At 25.3% G+C, this 17,573-nt stretch overlaps 1 protein-coding gene across 4 annotated transcripts in view; it reads right to left on the bottom strand.

Annotated features, from left to right (window-relative positions):
• OdsH (Ods-site homeobox) overlaps positions 1 to 17,192 on the bottom strand; it is a 69,032-nt gene extending 51,840 nt beyond the window's left edge. For all 4 annotated transcript variants that reach the window (XM_088201146.1, XM_088201148.1, XM_088201147.1 and 1 more), the window contains exon 1: positions 16,732 to 17,192. The gene's annotated coding sequence lies outside the window, so the exon portion shown is untranslated. The remainder of the gene's footprint in view (positions 1 to 16,731) is intronic.
• Positions 17,193 to 17,573: the final 381 nt, after the last annotated feature.

Genomic DNA, 17,573 nt, shown 5'->3' with positions numbered 1-17,573 from the left:
TAGATGTGTTCATAAGATGTTCAGGAAATTACATACACATTCCTTCGGGAATTCAACCGAATTTTGACCCATTTTTTAAAATCCTTCTTTAGCTGATTTTCCGATAAAAATGATTTGTCATTGAATATTTGTGAATCTAATACGTAAAAATAACTAGTATATTTTTTTACCTTAAACATAGCTTGAGGCTAGTCTTAGCAATATACATTATTACTTAAATAAAATCTATTTTTTTTATCACCATTAATAAATATCTATGATTGAATATTTTTACAGATTTATAACATCAAACGTGATTTTTTTCTCCGACCTCTCTCAACGCGTAGCATTAATCGAATCGGCATTGATATTTTTTTCCGTTTCGTGCGCCTCGTCCAAACTTCGTGAAAAGGGTATCCGCCATCAAATTGAGCCATTAAGGGTTTGTGTTTTAGGCGCCCTCTCGCACAATAAATAAGACCTCACCCCAAAATCGGTCTCGCGGAACGGCCGGGACTTGAGCAAACCCAATTTGACGCCAGGTTAGCCGGTTCGAATCCCCCCAGACGCCCGTAATTAATGTGAAACACGAAAAAAATTACACAAAAAAATAATACGTAAACGTCCCGCACTAATTTAGTTATTACACTCTGAAAATGGTGAGCAATTAAGTCGGATGCCTTTTTTGGTTGTTTCGTAATTAATTTAGCCGAAAGAGCAGTGCAGATGACGATTAGGCTAATTACCCAAAATGCATAGGATTTTCTTTGGTTTTTATTAGTGAAGTATTTACGCCTTTATTAATAGTTTATGATATTAAAGTCGTATATAAATAAAAAAATATAAAACAAATCAATATTGTTTAACTCATTTTAAATCATCAAAATATATTATTCTTATCATTTGATTGAATCACATGTAGAATAATATAATATTTTTTTAATGTTATAAAAAATATAGATAATCTAACTCTCATATCCCCTCTTATTAAATAATTTAATAAAAGGTGTGACATATTGATTGATTAAAAAAATGACTATCGACGAATCAAAAGGCAGTTTATTAGGATATATTATATTAGTCTTAGTTGCCTGTTTTATTATTTTATTTATTGTTTAAAACTATACTCAAACTATTTAGCAAATATTTTATTGTAAAGCATATACCTATATACTTTACAATGAATCAGCTTAATTGCTTATTTGATAAGTTCACATATTTTTGTTTTATATCATATATGTTAGATCGGACTTACTCTAAAACGTAATATGTAAATTCATTTTATATGTAATATGTAGTAGTTATATAACTTTACATCTAAAGTTGTTTATAAAAAGGATATTATTTTCTTCTCTCATTTTTAAGTAAATAATAAATGTTCAAAAAAAATTTTTTTTAGTACATTTACTCGCAAAAGCACGTTTTTTTATAATTGAATAATAATAACAGTGTTGTTTCATCGTAGTTCACAAGATACTGAAATATGTAAAATAAATAAAATTTAACCCAAACTTAACCTAATAAAGGTTAAAAAACTACAGTGCATATTAGCACTTTCACTATGGCAAGTTGAGTTTTAAAAGCAAATTAATTCGTTTAGATTTGGTTTGGGTTTGAACAGCAAATTGCCGTTTCTAAATTGTCAAATTAAGACAAAAGCTATTATTCTTGCATACGGTACTTTTAGTTTTTATCATTTATTGATATTTTAAATTTTTTGGAAATAAGAAATTTCTCAACAATTCTCGAATATAAAAATATTTAAACATCGTTCCCGAAAAAAACAATAAATATCTAACCTAACTTATATTAAAATATTTATTATGTAAAAGCTATTTATCTGTACCCTCATAATATATACTTGTATAGACAAATATAGCTATTCTATATTTTGTAATATTACTTAATCTTTTTCTAACTTTCAAATTGGATTTCATTGACATTTTAAAGCAGTAAATAAATGTACATAGCACCTATTAGTTAAATTATATTTTCGCTAGAAAAAATATTTATTTACAGTTATGAAATTATATTTTTACTGAAACTCCAGTAAAAATATAATTTCACTTTTAATATTATATATACATTCACTGTAATATATATTCACTACTAAATTATATTTACAAATTTTAGGCAAATAAAATACATTTATAGGTTCAATCATATCTGTTTAATCATTTTAATTACCAGATCTTTTTGTTCTTTATGTAAATATTTTTCTTGAATATCTCTAAAATGTATTTCCTCTTGAAATTAAAGAATCAAAGAAGTAAATATTTGTCAAAATACAATATAAAATATATCTACATATTCAAGTGTTGATTAATAGTTTTTAAAAATAATTATTTATGTATTGAATAAATTATATTTTTCATGTCAAATAAATATAATATTTTTTTGCTTACATTTAATTTAGTCTAGTAAATAGAGATATATTTTTTAAGAAATAAAATATGGCTGTAAACTTACATCATTTATTACTCGGCTTGAATATTTTCTTGTTTCTGTTTTTTTTTAACTATTTACATTTATATGTAGTCTCTGTTTTTTTAACTGTTTAATTTTTTATCATAAGGTTTTTTGTATCCTTTCTTCAATTAAAGTATTTTTGCATTTGTAATATTACCTTATTTCAATTTATTTCATGATATTATTACTATGTAACTAATGTTTTTTTTAAAACAATTACTTGAATCATATACATAAATATTAAACAATAATCAGCCTAGAATTGATCCAATTGAGTTAATGCACTACTGTGTATTTTAGTCCTTATTTTTAGTTCGAGTAATATTAAAACGCATTTCAAAGATATATAGTATACAATATATTTTTTTTAAGATGATTTCCATTTCATTATGAATTTAATTTTATAAATTGTAATAATTAAACGAATAAATGAAAACGTTAACTTTTTCAATACGATCCGATAATTAAATTGTATTATTAAAAAAATATAATTGCCCAAATTTCAGATCGTAGCTGTTGCTTTTTAAAATTATTATTTAATTAATAATTACATTTGAGTCATTCTATTGGTTATTAAAAAAATAAAATAATACAGAATATGTTAAAAATTTTCCGTTACTATAAATAATTAAATAAACTCTGGCGCCAGACGATTCACTAAACGATAAACTCGACTTTAACCATTGAACCATCATCGTGGTCCACCTAATTTGGTTATTACACTTTATGCGCAATTATGTCGGCTCCTTTTCTTCCGACAATTAATTTAGCCCAAAGCGCGATGGAGATAGCGACTTTTTTCGCAATTAAGATAATTACTTCGCATTTATTTTTTTCATAAAAAATATATTATACAAATAACGTACAGTTCGGATCTTTGGTTACGAAACAAGGTGAAAAAAAATGAACATGCAAGTCATGATTGTTTCGACACCCGTTTACCCGCACTGTCCCACGGATACACCCTAAACGCCTCAGCCGTTTGTCGGATTGATTGGCTTAGGCCCTTTTCGATTCGCCTAATTAACATTATTTATATTTAAATTAACAATCCCGACCCGCCACGTGCCACCTTTGCTCTTTGTGTGATTTTTTTGAGCAATCGTTACGCAGCAATTATGTGTGCGAAAGCTAAAAAAATATTTTGAATTAATTATTTTATAATCATTTTGAATGAAAAAGTGGCTCAGTTAAAAGTAGCCCTGGAATAAATTATAAATAAAAAAATAGCTCTTACACTATTAAATTAAATAATCATATTATTAAATTTCACACAGGAGTTGTACATTGTTTTAAATTTCATTAAATTTATAAGCAAATTATGTTATATATTTTTTACGATAGTAATATGTAAAGCATTTTTAAATAAAATTAAGTATTTTAAATATTTTTAAGTCATCCGCACATCCGCTTTTCCACAGAAAAATCATACTAAATCACATTATTTGTGGTGCTCGAAAAAAATTGCGTTAAATTAAAAAATACACAGCGTTAAACCAACGAGTCACCCTTCTTTATTGCACGCATCATGTTTATATAATGAACGGGCGTTGGTTGAAAGAGAGAGAGAGAGAGATAGAAAAAACAAGAGCAAATAAAAAAGGGTCACTTTTTTCGTTAGCCGCATAAGCCTGACAAATTTCATGTATAATATTTGCGGATTAATCTTTTTTTATTATATATACATATAAACCCAAAACATACACACAGGGGTTTAACGCCCGTCGGAGCAATTTTTAATTTGTTACACTTTTCACTTGATTTATTTCATCAACGGGTTAACTAATTGGGTTTAAGCTTTGTGCGTGTATGCGTAAATTAATATTTATTAATGTTATTTTTTTAAATCAATAACATTATAGCGTTTGACCCCTAAATTGTTTATCTGCCGCAATCGTTTCGGATCCCTTTTGAAAAACAACTTGTCTTGTTTAATGATTGACACGTTTGACATGTTAATCTTATTAATAAATAAATATTGAATTATTTGTTAAATAAAATATATACATATAAAAGTTTTCTGTGGGTTTTTTTTTTAACTTTTTGAGAATAAGGGCGTTAGCTGTAATAAGTTGCCTGTCCCACCGGTGGGGAATGAAGCTTGAAATGGCCTTGTTTTGGGGTTGATTTTGATTATGGTGGTGTGTTTTAACAGATGCAAACCCCATCGGTTCCTTATAATGCGACCGCATGAAGTAGATGCTTCACGGTTGTTATATAGAGCGCTTGAGATCAATATTTACATATCACCCTTATAGTTACAATAGAGTTAAATATGATATATTTATATAAGGTCTACTGTTAAAATTATAACTTACTAACTTCTAGTTATTTATGATTTTAACTATGCACTTTCTAGAATTGTATAAAGCATAAGTATTGCAACATATATGTACAACACAACAAGCATAATACTTATTTAAAATATAATGATATATATTTTTCCAATATTTTAAGCACCAGAGATAATATATATTATGTTTTAAAATTTATAATGGAGAAGTTTAGTATTTAATTACAAGTTAGACTAACTGTTAATTGCTTATAATTTGTTATAAAGATAAAAATTCTAAATTGGCAATTATCTTATATTAATATTTTTTCTTATCCGTTTAAATAAATATATTATTATACAGTGTGAACGTTAAATGAATGATGAATGGCACAAAGTCACCATAGTGTTATTATTAATGATCACCTCATATGCATAATAATTTTTAGACTTCATACTTCGCAAGAAGTGGTCATATTTCATCCCCCCGGTTTGTTGCGAGGGTTGCAAGTCTATTAACGGAATAAACGAGTCGCGTCATTTTTGTAGTTAACTCCATATAATGGGAAATGGGCGAAGGGAAAGTTAATTTCAACAGAAAATAAGCATATTCATTATTTCGCAACAATGAAGCGATATATTTTTAATAATAAATAGCGCGTTTATCAATATTGCGATATGTGCTACGCTTTATTGACGTTATAAATTAATAAAAATATGTGTCGAGTGTCACCAGAAAAAATGTTTTACGATAGCGTTATTTGGATATTCCGAGAAACCGACACGAAATTTTGTTCTCGGGCGCCGGCAAAGTTCAATAGGTTACTACTGATAGTTGTATGTGTGATTAAAAAAATAAACGGGAATTAATTGAATGATAATGCCAATTATTTATGTGTAATTTCGTGATGTAATTCATTTAAATTAATGAATAAATACTTTAGTCGCTTCCGTCGATAACGGAAAAGTATAATAAAAATTATGTATGTCTCATAAAGTAAACAATCTTGTTTTTTTAGTTAAATTAAACAGATATTCAAAATATATTATATAATTCTATAACAACGGGTGTTTAACTTATATATGTATATTATATAAAAATATAAATCATTCATATATAATAATATATTTTTTAGTGTAATAAAAGCTCTGATTAAATTATACGTAATGTTATTTAACAAATTAAAAAAAAAATAGTTTTTATAGCATATAAAACTACAAATCTATAAAAAAACTCAATTTATTTATTCTCAATGACATCTATTTCTTTTACTGCTTATTTAATATATATATACATATATAGGTTTATATAAAGTGCATTTTACTTTATTGATATTATGAAAGCTAAAATTAAATATATAGTACCATATTTAAATATATACATTGCTCTTTCTTTATTATATTACTTATATAAAGTGATTCAAAAATACTTAATAACAATAACCTTAAATATTAATTAGCTTACTTTAAAACCTAGCCGCAGAATTTTATATCAATATATTGTACACATGAACCACATAAGTATTTGCTTTAACGAGTCAACACTAACGTGTTCTTTTCTTATTATATTATAATTATATTGTATATAAATACTACAGTTGTAGTATGTACATTTAATTATTAAAAAAAAAAGTTTTATATTAAAAAAAAATATTTTTAAATATTCATAAAATTCAAGAAACGATATAAATAAAATATATAAAAATTATTTTTTATTTGTTAAAAACTTTGATAAAAAGTGTACTAAAGGCTACTTTTAAATTCACTACATTATCAAACAAAATTTTATTTGAATAAAGTAGATCAAATTTATTTGTTATAGCTTTAAAAATAATTTTATTCTAAAAATTTATTATAAAATATTTATAAAAATATTTATTAAATTAGATTTAAATTATATTGAGCTATTTTTAAAAGCATTGAATTATTTAATTAGTTTTACTTTTAATATTTATATAAAAAATAATAAGGTTAGATTTAAAATAACGATTAAATGGGTTTACAAATATTAGGGAAAATAGAGTAAATTTTATCACAAAACTCCAAAATCAATTCATATTAAATTATATTTAGAATATTCTTAACAATTTAAATTATTTAGTTAGTGTTACTATTGATCTGTATATAAAAAAAGTAATTAAATTAAATATAATAAATATAGTGAGGGAAAAATTATATTCGATGACAAGACAGCAATTCATACCTACGAACGTTAAAAATATGTTTTAATAAAAATATTTATATTTAAGTATCACAATAAATATTATTAATACATTATTCTCTATATAAAAAAATTTGCTTAAATATAAAATAACGATTAAGTAGGTTAAAAATAATAGATAAAACGCATATCAACGAACGTAAGAAATATGTTGTAATTAAATCTTTTTCTATTGAAAAGCCTTGAAAAGTAGTTTGCTAAAAGTTTGTTTTAAATACACCACATTATTAAACATACACTATCATCATTTTTTATTAATGTAAATACATATTTACTTATTAGGTGCTTTAAAAATATTTTAATTTTAAAAGCACCTAATAAATAAAAGTAACACAACAATTATTATAATAAAAAACACAAAATTATTAAGTTGTTGTTACTTTTATTTCAATAAAAATTAATGAGGTGAAATATAAAATAAGTGGGTTTAAAAATAATAATAATAAAAAAAACAGTATATTTGATATTAGAAATAGTAAATTATGTCAATGAACGATAGATAAATATTTATTGGATAAATTTATGTTTTTGCTGAAAAGTTTTGATGAAAAATTCGCTTAAAGCTACTTTTATATGCGCCATTTACTAAATATTTGTAACTAATGTAGATTCATTGCAATATGTTTATATTTAAAACTTCTTCAAATATTTACTAAATATTATGAAAATAATAACGTCTTACTTTTAAAAGTAATACATCAAATAATATACAAAAAAAATCCGCAAAATTATTATATTGTTTTTAATTTTATTTATATAAAAATCAGTGTGGTAAAATATATATTAACGATCAAGTGGGTTTAAAATTGATATAAAAAATCAACAAACTTTTTTTTTGCTGAAAATCTTTGATAAAAAATTCGCTTGAAGCTACTCTTAAATATTGATATCGCCTTAATACTAAATATGTTTTATTGATGTAAATACATATTTTATGTGTTTTAAATTATTTTTATTCTAAAAACTTTACTAAATTATATTTAAAAATATCGAGCTATTTTTAAAAGCATTATTTAAGCACATTTGCTAATTTAGTATTTATAATCTGTATATAAATCATTAAGTTTAATTATAAAATATCGATCAAATCGGTATTAAATAATAATAAAAAACATGTCATTTGATCATTGAGTATTTATTGATAGTAATAAATTGTTTAATAATAATAAAATATTTAAATCGTGATTTGTTTTATAATGTTATATTTTTATATGAATTATACGTTGTAATATAGTATTTGCTTTATTAAATTATTTAATATACCTAATTGTAAATCAACGCATAAAATATTATTAAATGTAAAATATGATATGAACTATATATCACTAGTAACCGTAAAATTATAGAATCGACTTTAATAAAACTATGCGTGATAATGAAACTAGGCACATACGTAGACTATATAACGATTTTTCTATTTTAAAAATCCCTAATTAAATACTACAGCTTAAAATTAATGAAATATAAATTTACATTTGCTTGTTGTATAATATAATTAATCATAAAAATGTAATAAATCATAGCGTAAGTGTTTAATATTGATATATTTCGATGAAAAAATGTATAGAAATCATCGGTATCATAAATATTAGGTAAAACATATTGATGCCAGTTTATTTATTATTAGAATTGACGTTAAGTTGTTATTTATAAAATTTATATTAATATATGTATGTGTATCTTACATTTTATGCGTCTTTATAACTTTATCACACAATAAATAAACTAGATCGACAACATATACCAACGCGGTTTAGTATTGTATAATACAATAAATTTATTTTATGCACAAGGAGCAATAAATACGAGCAACGCGAGTTTAATAACACAATATAATAAATTTTAATACGTGTATTCCTCGTATCAAAATAAATGTATAACCATTGCCTACATACAACAACCACGATTCGATTATAAATTATTCAAATGGCCCATTACCGGCCACGGCGTAAATTAAAATAAAGCAATATAACAATTAAAAAATCGAAACATTCGCGTTATACGTAAAGCGCGTGCTACGGTGAGCTTTTAAAGCTCTTTGCGCAATTAAAAGCTCTGTGTGTGCAATTCGCTTTAATCGTAATGAAATAGATTCGCGGTGATATTATTTTTTAGATGAGGCAATTAAAAATGAATTAAAACGAAAAATCACTTTCACGTTCGCGTGTCTCTCGAGAATTATATAAAAATAATTCAACGATAACTTTGAGACAATTATTATAAAAGCTCATTATATTTCGATTAAATCTACATAGCGCTGCGATGCGTCTTGTTAGCACAACTGACCCGTTTACTATATTTACAGATAATTTAATATTTATTTTTAATTAAATAATTTAGCCGGAAATGTCGGTGAAAGCGAAAATCAATATTTTTATACACATTTTAATAATTAGTACATTTTAATAAGGGTTATCTATTATGTGCTTTCAAACTGATATTTAATATTTAATATTGAATAAATAGTAGCTATAAAAATGCTAAATTTTATATTCATGAACAATAAAATTATCTCAAGATATTTCTTAATAATGTTCCAATAGTTATATAATTTATTTAAATACATATTATGTATTATAAATCATCTATAATAAAATATTTAAATTTTAATATATTAAATTATTGCAAAACAGCATATAAATCCACATTTATAGATTTTGTATTGTTATATATTATTTTATATTTATGTTAGTTTATAAGCCGATAAATATATATTAATTTATAGTTCAATTAGACTTTACACATTTTTTTCTTTAAAATATAAATCATTAATTAAATATCTATTGTATATATGTATACATTTTATTATTATAAACTGAGACAATCACTCATATATGAAATAGGGTTTTTGTAACTAAATGTACTTGATTATTATTATTTTTATGGACATTTGATCGTTATTTAATCATCTATCAACGCTAATTAAAAAATTATTGTGTTTATGCAAATTTCATATAATAGTTAATCGAATGCTATTAAAAGTAGCTGGATAGTATTTTAATATAATTTATTATATTTAAAACAACTAATAAATAGTTGTCATTTAAATAGACTTAAATACAAATTTATTTGATTATCTGTTTTTAAACTGTATATAAAATTATATAATTTTGTTTAATTATAGTTTATTTTATAGTATTATAAAATAATAAAAAATCATATAACAGGAAAGAAACATAATTTTAAATAAACGTAGCTTTATAAGTAATGATAATTATATCCATTGCAATATTGTTTATTGAAAACAATAAATGTTTTCAATATGTTAAGTAAAATAAAAATTAATATAAATAATATGGTAGTATTTCCTAAAATTATATTTGTTTATACCAAAATCGGTTAATGGTTTAGATTACAATATATTTATTTACATTACATAAAATTATCTAATCTAAAAAGCTTAATAGAATCGATCATAAAAAAATAGACAAACTGACACCAATTCTATTATCACAAAGAGATAAAATGTGTCATTGTTAAGTTCAAGTGCAATACGCTTTCATCTACGAGTCATTAAGTTGATTTTCGTGTTATTCACACAATGAGTAATCTTCTACGAATTATTTTAGGCTTATCGCACGATTGTGACGAAAAAGCTCGTTAATCACAAAACACCGTTTTTCCATCATAATGACGTACTTAATTAATAAGTTTTTGCTTATATGATATAAAATATAATTAGCCGTTATCAGCAATGATCGATATCGGAGTGAATTAAAATCTTATTTATCTTCTCATGGCAACTGTTGTTATTACACATTATAAAAAAATAACAATTAAACATTGAGCTATAGAGATAGATATGCTAGACGATGATGTATCAATTGTGATTCGAATTGGTGTTATACAATTTTTTTTCATCTTGAACATTCCACTCGAGCCATCACGTTCGTAACGAGGTCCATTGTGGCGAACAATACGGCTCCGATATAACGAACAGTCCATTAACTAGCCGCCAGTTCTTGTTCGTGTTCGATTCTGACAATAATTGTAACAAATCGTCACTATTGATCCGAAGGATAAAGGCGCCGACGTCGAAAAGGATACTCGCGAATCCGTGTCTAATGAATTTCGTACGACGACGAACGTGCCAGGATCGAATTGTGATGATTTTTCAATCCGATATAAATAAAATAATAATTTTAGGTACACCCTGTGTTAAAAAAGACGTAAAGTAGTCGTCGGAAAATTGGTTGTAATTATTTTTTTATAACTCGTTCGTGTTGTTCAAATTAATTTTGACGCTTTCCAATTGAACAGGTATCCTCGTGTCAATTAATCGCACTATAATAAATTATTGTTTAAAGAAAATATATTATGCGTTCGTTCTAAACACGCAAAGCTAGTCAACTGTATATGTGTACCTGTAAAATATTCGTGTGGTCGCTAGAAATTATTAGACGGTTCACGCCTATGCATAATGTAAAATAATTGGATGTAAAATATTGTACTTAATAATTAAATTATCGATTTATTTTTTTATGTCATGTTTTTATTTTGTTTATAAGGGATTTTTTATATCACGCTTCAACCCAAATCCGGCGGTCTTTTATATCGTACCACTAACTAACCGTATAAATGGGTATTAGCTACCGATTTATTGCATCGTGACGGTATTTGAATAACGTGATGTTAACAAGGTTTTTCAACGAAACTAATTTTAATCTCTGTTATGTACAAAAAATTTACTAATAAATTTAAATAAAAAGCGATTTTTTAAGTTAGACATTTTTTTTTTCATTTTCACGTACATATAAATATAAATATATTTTTTTTAGTTTTCTGAATAGTCATACCTTTTAAACTATTAGAAAAATATCCAAATAAATAACAAAACAATATATAAACGTACCGATACATATCATACAATTTTATTAAAGTTGCTAGTTTAGTTAATTTCAAAATATTAGTTTATCTTCCCAAGAATATCTCAAAAAAAAAAATCAGAATTGAGATTTCTCATTTCTCGAAAAATTTGCTGATTTCTTGAGCAATTTTTTGTTACAAATTAAATTTGTACAAATATTTTTAAATGTCTTATACCCATTGCATAAAAAAGATAGGTCTGTGCTAGAAGTTATGAAATATGCTTGCTTTCTTAAAAGCTTTTATAAATCGGAAATATTTAAATAGAATAAAAATTATCACTATTACTTTGCTTTGATAATCTTAAAACAACATTAATAATTAAATATGAAAAAACCGCTCCGCGTGAGAATCGGCAAATTGTAAAAATGTATGCGGGCTTTCCACATAGTTTTTTTTTCATTGATAATATTTTAACAACCAGGATGGTTAATTTTACTTGAGGTGGTGAATGATATGTGATTTTGAAAAAGCTATCTTAAGAATAATGTATTAAATGATTATTATTTTATCATTCTTCAAGTTATTCTATATTTTATTTACTCTAAATAATTACCATACTCACTAAATATCACATTTTATAAGTAACATATATTTATTTATCAACTTTTATCGGGAATTCTTGAGAATGAGAATTCTTATTTCTCTAAAAATTAAAAACATCAAAAAAGCAAAATTTCTTAATCTAGCTTAACACCAAATTTAAAATATAAATGCAATAATTTTGGATACGTTTCATTCATATTGAGCTAGAACTTACTGTTCTAATGTACTTTTAAATGTTTTACACTATTATTTAGAAGATTTTAAACATTTCTCTATTACGTAAAATTTACATAATTTTACTTTTTTCTCGCTATCAAGTATAAATACAAGCTAAATCATTTTTTTTGTTAAATTCAAGAGCTTATGCTATAAAATTAAAAACAATATTTTTTTAACTGAATCATTTTTGTGGTATAGTATAATAAAAATACTTAAAATATGTATATTAAATATTTAGCTATTTATTATTTACTTTTGTAGCATAAAAAATAGTATTGATTTTTTATACAAAATTAAATAATTGTAAATTTTAGTATCATCTAATGACATTTTACCGCAATTATAAATATTATCTTATCTTAATTTATAGGTTTATATATACATGGTGTTATTGCCAAATCTTTAATTTATAATATAGCTTGAAAAAAAATTACATATATGCCAAAAATGTAATGCTTAGTGATAAAAATTAAGTTCTGTTATTATTTTATTTGTGCATATTTTTTTTGAACCGCAGTATATCTATCTAGTTAAAATTAACTCGATATCGTTCATGCGTCGATTAGAACGAAATTAATTAAAACAGGAACAAACGATAATTGGACCCGCACGCAATAGAGCCGCCGACACAGTAATGAGATAAATTATTATTGAAAATTCGTACGAGCCACAAAACCGACTGTCTATTAATCCAAATTGTTATTAATTATATAATCCGTACACAATTTGTATTTCGGATGAGCTCTTCTACCAACTTTTTATTCTATCGCAACGACGAGGCGTGCTACGCTCGATATTTCGTTAATTATTGCCCGAGATATCATCGGATGTGTTATTATACCAAATTAAGATTTTTTTGTATCACACAAAAAAAACGATGCACAATTATTTACATTCGCATTAAAATTCAATATCAATTCAGCCGAAAATCAAACATTTTTTCAATATCACACTTACTGGAAAATTTAATATTCCATGCATCAAAATTCGTATGATTAGAGGCAATAAATATTAATTATTTCATCACAGCGATATTGAATATATCGGATAATTATTTCATTACGCCTTCAAACATTCGTGTATATTAATAATATAACATATGGGAGTGGTACTATCAAAAGCTGTGATATTAAAAAAAGCTTCGCCTCCGTCAATTATATGATACAAGAAACTCAAGAGAGATTGATTAAAACGAGTTTTTTTTTCTTCGTCTATAAATATAATATACACGTTATCGGTTAGCATAAAATTATTTATAATAACTATGAGAAGGTGTGGTTGAACCAAAGCACGATTTGTGTACATCATAATAATAAAATATAAACGAGTTCAATTGCACAAAAATTCAATTATATTGTAATAAAAGTTTCAATTTTCGTTGCGAACGAATGACTCGATTTTTTATTAGTAAATGCACTGAAGTGATTTATTATAATTTGTTTCGCTATAATCTATACTCCGTTATTAATTTGGAATGGTATTAATAATTCATATCATTATTTTATTCCATGAATAAATTAATACGCTTTACAGATGAACAAAATAATACATATGGTATGTAGCAATTAAATTTAAGAAAAACGATTATAATAGAATAATAAAATTGTGAAATGATTAGCATTTTAATAGAAACATAAAATTAAGATAATTATATGATTCTTTTTTTATATTTAGAACACAAATAATTCGTAAATGGAAAAAAGTATTAGTAATAAAATATAATCACACTGAAAATAAGCAATAAAAATAATAATCATCATTAGTAGACCCATTTTTTTAATTATCACATTGTGTTTGAATTATATGGATGCATTGTTTAATATTTAATGAGTTATAAGATTTATTTTTTGATTAACCAATTCTAAAAATGTGCTAGTGCTGAATCAATATACTTTTAATATATACGAAACTTTCAATATTGTATGTTAAATAAAATAAGTCATTTAATAATAACTTATTTGTTAATATATATATATTAAGTATTAAATTACAACACTATTACTTATGTTATTATAATCAGACTAGTTTTATATGTCATATACTTATTTAGAGGAGGTTTATGGTGAAGCAATATTTTTATACGTTATATATACATATAAATATTTATTAGAATTTTTTTAAATAAAATCCTGGAGTGACAATAAATTATTAATTTACAAAAATTAGATTAAGCTCACGATTGTTATTTTTTACTAATTCTAATTACTTTTTAATAAATATCAAAACCTTTCCTATGTTATATATTTTTTTTGTGGTTTGCATTACATTTATTATTGCTTAATACTTATTTTTACGTACACAAGTTTTAATAGCAACTTCAAATAATACAACAAGAAAATTTATAAATTCTATGAAAACTGTTGGATAACATTCATATTTATTTTGTGATAAATCAATAATATTTCAATATCTATATATTGTATGTACTCATTAAAATAATGTTGATTATATTTTAAGAGAATCGCTAATGCTAATTGGTGCAAAATTTCTATTAGAGTGACAATAATTGCCCGTCAGGGTCAGGAAGTTTGCACTAGCCGACTCGCCTATGGCTGTCGTCATCCCGCTCCTTTAGATTGTCCGTTGCGTTTCATTTAATTTTAATTTGAAATGATTTTTTTTATTGTTACCTTCTTACTTTTATTATATTTTTTTGTTAAAATAATACTATGGGTCGCGATAGTCTGAAATCTAATTAAATAAATAGATAATTTAAAAGTCATTAATAGTAATTAATTTATTAATTAAAATTAAAATTTAGTATTGTATTTTAAATTTTTTGCTTTAATTAAATTGTTATTATGTAATGCGTTTTTATGTGTATTTTAATCACAATAATATATAACAGAATAATATCAAAACTTTTTTTGTCTGCATTAAATAAATAATCAATTAAAATACATATGTAAGATTTAATAGCAACTTTAAATGAAACAACATAAATGACAATAGCTAAAATAGTTGTTTATAGATTTAAAAAATTCAGAAATTTAATACAAACTATAAAATTGCAATTATTATATATGTTTTTTACATGCTTTTATTAAAAACATATCTAATAATAGTTTTGTATGCATATTTCTGTTAATGTAATTTTCAATTGCAACTTAATTGTGATTGTGTTTTTAATTCTAATAGATTAGACTCTATTTATAGTTATTTAATTAAAATAAATATCTTAACTTGTTTTTATGTGATTTATATAAATAGAAAGGAAAAGATTTTATGTGTTAATATATTAATTATTATAATAAATGATTTTTAAGTTTCATTATGAGATAAATCTAGCTTTTCTTAATATATTGTGTCTATCTTTTTTTTCTTTCACTTAAATTGTACTTTTCCACTACTGTTTTATTTTTCATTACAATGTGAAAAAAAATACTATAGTAGAAAGAAAATGTTATAAACCAATAACGTGTATTATGTATAATGTTTTGAAAATTATTTAACATATTTTATTGAACGTCCTACAAAAAAAATACGAGTTGTAAATAAAATCAAACAGCATTAAAAATTAAAAAAATATTTAAAAGCATTAATTTATTATTTCTGTAACGATTTTAAAAATTAAAGTACATGATTGCTAAATTTCGCTCATAATAAATTTAAATTTGTCATAAGTTTTAGATAAATATAGAAAATTTAAATACAATCACAAGGTTAATGCAAAATATTTTGACATTTTTTACAAGAAATATTTGTTATGCAATTTAATCAACAGCATAATTTTCATGAGTTTTTATTTTAATTAAAAAACACCTTTTAATTATTAAATTAAAACCATTAAAAAATAAATTAAGAAATTTTTTAAATCAATTATTTTCGATTTAGTTTTTTTAGAGCGATCTGAGTGAGCAAGGTCAGTGGTATATGATGTATGCTAATCATCATGAGCAATAATTTTACATGATCTAAAATAGTTTCCTGGTTATATGTAGGATACATGATTCGGTCAATTTATTAGCGTATCGGTAAAGTGCATGGTTTTTAATTTAATAGGTAATTTGATTGTACTTAAGGGCGCACCAGCTTTTTGTGCTAGTTGTCATGTTATAGTTTATAAAATCAGTAGGAATCCTGAAAATCTGGCTTTTCAAGGTTATTTCTGGGAATATGTCACATGTACTTTTATCATTTTTAGAGCAGCAATACTGACCTTTGGGTAGATTGTCGTCGTTGGAGTCGGCGGAGGGCGGCCGTCTCGGGGGCGGCGGTCTCGCGACGAAGGGCGGCGCCGGCAGGAAGGGCAGCAAGGGCGGCCAGGGCGGTCTCGCCGCCCAGAGCCCCCGCAGCCCCACCGCCCCCGCGCCCCCCCAGCCCGCCACCCCCAGCGCGCCTAACCCTCCGCCGCCCAGAATCGTGCTGCGATCCACACTCACGCCCGCCACTGCACCCCCTCAGATCAGACTCCTTGGCCTCCGCTTCTATCTCTTGACCACTTGACCACTGACACCTCTCTCATGTTCCAGATCCCTACTGTTGAATTATAATCCCGTCCGATCAAAACACAATTGATTCAGAACCATTCAATTAAATTAATCAATTAATGTCACATTATTTTGTTTATATTGTACAGCCGGAACTGTCAGTATTTTGTGAACGAACGACGGACGCGCTTTCCCGGCCCACGACCGTTTGAACACTAGCGATTGAAGACCGGCTCGAAACGTACCGACCCATTCTCTATCTCGCTCTAAGCGCACCGTCCCTCTCTAACGGTGGGCCGCATACGTACTCTCTATCCCTCTCGTGTTTCGAATCCCCACCGCCGATCGCCGGCACATGGTTGGGTGTAAACAAAAACTATCTATTCCCTAATTCATATTAAAATAATTAATTGAACACCCCTGATTTATTCATTAAAAATGCTGCATGACTAATTCGACTGAATTAAATAAGCGCAACGTCTCAAAATATATTCAAAACACATTTTTTTATCAAAGCATAAAATATACTATAGCATTATCTAGCGCCAATATAAGGTATCCGAGATTAATA

Source organism: Plectrocnemia conspersa, unplaced genomic scaffold, assembly GCF_051122295.1.
Source record: "Plectrocnemia conspersa isolate PC_06_02 unplaced genomic scaffold, ASM5112229v1 ptg000013l, whole genome shotgun sequence".
Classification (NCBI taxonomy): domain Eukaryota; kingdom Metazoa; phylum Arthropoda; class Insecta; order Trichoptera; family Polycentropodidae; genus Plectrocnemia; species Plectrocnemia conspersa.
This window is presented reverse-complemented; position numbering and strand designations above follow the sequence as displayed.